Genomic DNA, 4,294 nt, shown 5'->3' with positions numbered 1-4,294 from the left:
TCTTGTCTCCTCGTACCAAAAATTTAAAACCCACAAAAGTGATTACCCTTGTGAAGTTTGCACTTCTCGTTTCTGCACTTTTCTATGCCATTCCCTGGGTATTCCTTATAACGAATTAAGCTACGGTATTTGCAGGGATATGATCAATCACCTGAAGAAATACGTTCTAAACAACGCTCCTTCCTGTTCCGATCTTCTTGTGTCCGAGAACCTTGTTGACATCTCACTCCTCGGCAGCACTATAAGTCAACTTCGAATTCCTTCCTTCAGTAGGAAGAAGGACCCTCCTAGGGTCGCTGCTGCTTCTGCAGCTACTTCTTCTCCAGCTTCGGCATCCTCTTCTGCCACTACCTCCAGTACCACTTCGAATGTAGCGGCTGCTAACCCGATCACCACTGCCTCACCTGCCAACTCGAATGCCGCTCCTCAGGTCAGCAATCCCCCTGCCATCATTGTATCTGCCCAGGACAAAGAGCGAGGAAAAAGGCCTTAGCCTGACAGTGAACCCAGTCTTGATAATGTTCCTCTGACAAGGAGGATTCTAACCTCTGGGCCGAGCATGCCCACACCTTCCCAAAACAGACCAACTGCCCCTTCTGGGTCTGCCAAAGCCACAGCCTCTCCCTCTGGAGTGGTTCCATGGAGCCCCGATTCATTTGAGTGGATGGATCGGTTGTTAAGTCAAACGAGACCATGATTAAAGAAGGTCCAACCGCTATAGCCTATTATAAAAACCCGTGGTCCCCTAAAGACATTGAAGTTGCCAAAGCTCTGACTCAGAAAGAAGTGTCCAGTCGCTTTCCTCTGGCTGCTATAGAGGTAATTCCCTACCCCTCTCTTGGTTACTTTTAGAAATGTCTTCATATTCTAACTTTTCTGGATATACGTTTGGCTTAATTAGTATTTGTGCATCTGCTTGTAGACTTTATTTGGCATAATGACAATGCAGAAGCATATTGAGTCAGCCAATGCTCGGGCATGCAGGCTTGCCAACGGTCTTGACTCCTCCTAAAAAGAAAACAAAATCATCAGCACCAAAAATGCTGAATTGATGGTGCAACTGAATAAAGTTGAGAATGAAAGGGATGCTTTGAAGAAGGAAGCGGACTCCCTTCAGGATGAGAGGAACGCCCTCCAGATCGACAAGAACGTCTTGCAGACCGAGCGTGAAACACTTAAAGCTGAAAGAGAAAACCTCCAACGCTTGCTCAATGACCAACAGGCAGAGCGACTGGCTTTTGAAAAGATAGCTCTAGATGAGCGCAATGCCTTGCTCGGCGTCATTGGCAAGGTTAATGGTGGAGTAACGGCTCTGCATGGTCGCTTTTCCCGAATTAGTGTCCACCGGTATGCCGAGGGATACAGGGATGGTTATGGCGATCGTCTTCCTGCTGAGGGTCAGACCAGCTCCTTCGCCAGTCCAAATGATGTTGAAAAGGAACTGAAGATCAATCCCCCAGGAGTTTATGTTAACCCAGACCCTACTCCTGCCGAGAACATCTTTGACGAGTGTCAAGAGATTGTTGCTTCTGGGGTTGTTCCTATCCCTTCGGCTGTCCAACCTCTGGACGCTCCTCCTTTATCCACCATGGTTCCCCCTGCACCATCTGCTGAGGGCATAATCCAACAAGATGGAGCTATCATCCAACTTGACTCTCCTTCCCATGGGGAGAATACAGTTAACGACGGTAGGGAGAACTCCGAGCGCTGTCAAGAGACCGAGGGCATAGACAGGACTGAATAACATCCTGCAAATGTATCTTTTTCCTTTACATTATATTCATCTCGTTAAAACAGTCTTTGTAAATGTAAATTGCTTATGAATTCAATGAAATGAACGTGTTTTGACCAATTCTTGTCTCCTAGTGCTTTTAACATTTCATTGTCTCCTCTGAATATCATTTATCGCAAGTGTTTGGCGTTCAGCTCGTAGTACCAGCTACCACTTATTTAACTAAGTGCCTGGCACTCGACCAGAATGCGACTTGCCACTTGGCTTTTTATTTTTAGCAAGTGTTTGGCGTTCGGCTCATTGTGCCAGCTGCCACTTACTTTGCTTAAGTGCCTGGTGCTCGGCCAGAATGCCACTTGCCACTTGGTTTTTTATTTTCAGTAAATGTTTGGCGTTCGGCTCATTGTGCCAGCTGCCACTTACTTTGCTTAAGTGTCTGGCACTCGGTCACCTTTTTGGAGGAAAATAATACTTTTTATAGATCTTTTGAGGTTTTATACATTTGCAAGCACACAATTGGAAATAAACACTGCCTAGACTGAAACTCAATACTCAATTTTCTATTGGTAATACTTTTTCAAAGATGTGGCATTCCATGGCTTGTTTACCAACCTTCCAGCCATGGTTTCTAGGACATATCCCCCCTTTCCTATGACCTCTGCAACTCCATACGGTTCTTCCCAAGGTGACACCATTTTTTTTATAATTCCAACCTTTCTTTTTAGAACCAAATCACCAGGTGCAAAGTCCCTATGCCTCACCTTTCTGTTGTGACTGTTCATAAGCATTTGCTGATATGATGCAAGCCTTACTACCGTTGCATCCCTCTTTTCTTCAAACAAGTCGAGGTTGAATTTCAACATGTGATCATTCTGCTCTTGATTCCATGCTAAGCTTCGAATGGTGGGAACTAGGTGCTCGACCGGTATTACTGCCTCAGTACCATACGTCATGGCAAATGGGCTCTCTCAGGTCGGTTGTCTCGGAGTTATTCTTTATGCCTACAGAACGTTCAAGAGCTCATCCAACCATTTCCCTTTTTCTTCTTCAAGCTTCTTCCTTATACAAGCAAATATCATTCTGTTCATGATCTTAGGTTGACCATTTACTTGTGGATGGTTGACCACTGCTAACTTTTGGTTGATTCCATATTCTTCCAACAACCCCCTCACTTGCTATCAAGATTTGTCCCATTGTCCATAACAATCAACCTCGGTACACTAAATCAACAAATGATATTACTCCAAATGAAGCACCTCACTTGTGTCTGAGTCACGCTGGGATATGGTTCTGCCTCCACCCATTTGGTAAAGTAGTCTGTTGCTAGCAGAACGAACTTATTTTGTGATTTGGCGGTCGGTAGCTTGGCAACCACATCCATCCCCCATTGCGCGAAAGGCCATGGTTTGGCCATTACGTGCAAGTCTTTTGGTGGTTGGTGGATCAGTGGTCCGAACCTTTGGCACTTATCGCATTTTTTTGAGAATTCCTCCGCATCTCGTGACATGTTCGGCCAAAAATACCCCCGTGTCATCACTTTATGCGCTAGAGACCTCCCCCTGAATGATTTCCATAAACTCCTTCGCGGATGGTTCGCAGTATTTGCCGGGCTTCCGTGGGGGTAACACATTTCAAGTAAGGTCCTAAGAAAGACCTTTTATATAACTGGTTGTGTATTATGGTATACTTTGCAGCATTCGATCTGACCTTCCTTGCTTCATCCCTCTGTTCAGGCAAAACACTATCTCATATATATGTCATAATTGGATCTATCCAGCTCGGCTCAGATGGTATGACATCACTTGCCAAGGATCCGAGCTTGATGGTTCTTCAAGGATAGACGGCTAGCATAACACACCAATCTGAATCACCTTTGTCAGTGTTTCCCTAAAACTCGAGGCACTGCATGCCAATCGATCAGCAACTGGATGAACTTGATCTGATTAAAACTTTCTGCCTTGTGCATAACGGCTGAACGATATGCCTCCATTGTTTCATCCTTGGTTCTATACTCCCCAGTCACTTGCCGAACGACCAGCTGCAAATCACTAAAAGCGACTAAGCTTTTGACCAACTTTAACCCAGCCAGTAGTGCTTCATATTCTGCCTCATTAATGGTCGCCCTGAACTCAAGTCTGATCACTTGGCTCAGAGTGGTACCTTCTGGTGTCTGTAACTTGACCCCAATTCCTGCCCCCATCTGATTCGAAGAACCATCAACGAAAAGCTTCAATGAATAGTCTTCAGGATTTTCCTCTAGCTTTACCGCATCACACTTCAATAGGAAATTAGCCACCGCTTATCCTTTGATGGCCGTTCGGGGTTCATACGTTATGTCAAAAGAGCTCAGCTTTATTGCCCAATTTTTCATTCGTCCAGACAAATCTGGCTTATGCAAGATTACCCTTATGAGAAATGTGGTCAGAATGACTATAGGATGGGATTTGAGGTAATGCCTGAGTTTCTTCTTTGTATTTACCAAAGACAAGATTATTCGTTTGGCCTTTGAGTACCTTCGTTCTGGTTTAGTCAGTGTTTTGCTGACATAGAAAATTGGGAACT

The sequence above is a fragment of the Cornus florida genome, unplaced genomic scaffold (genome assembly GCF_030987335.1).
Source record: "Cornus florida cultivar Cherokee Brave unplaced genomic scaffold, ASM3098733v1 CherokeeBrave_3.0.0_Hap2_Chr09, whole genome shotgun sequence".
In the NCBI taxonomy this organism is placed as follows: domain Eukaryota; kingdom Viridiplantae; phylum Streptophyta; class Magnoliopsida; order Cornales; family Cornaceae; genus Cornus; species Cornus florida.
This window is presented reverse-complemented; position numbering follows the sequence as displayed.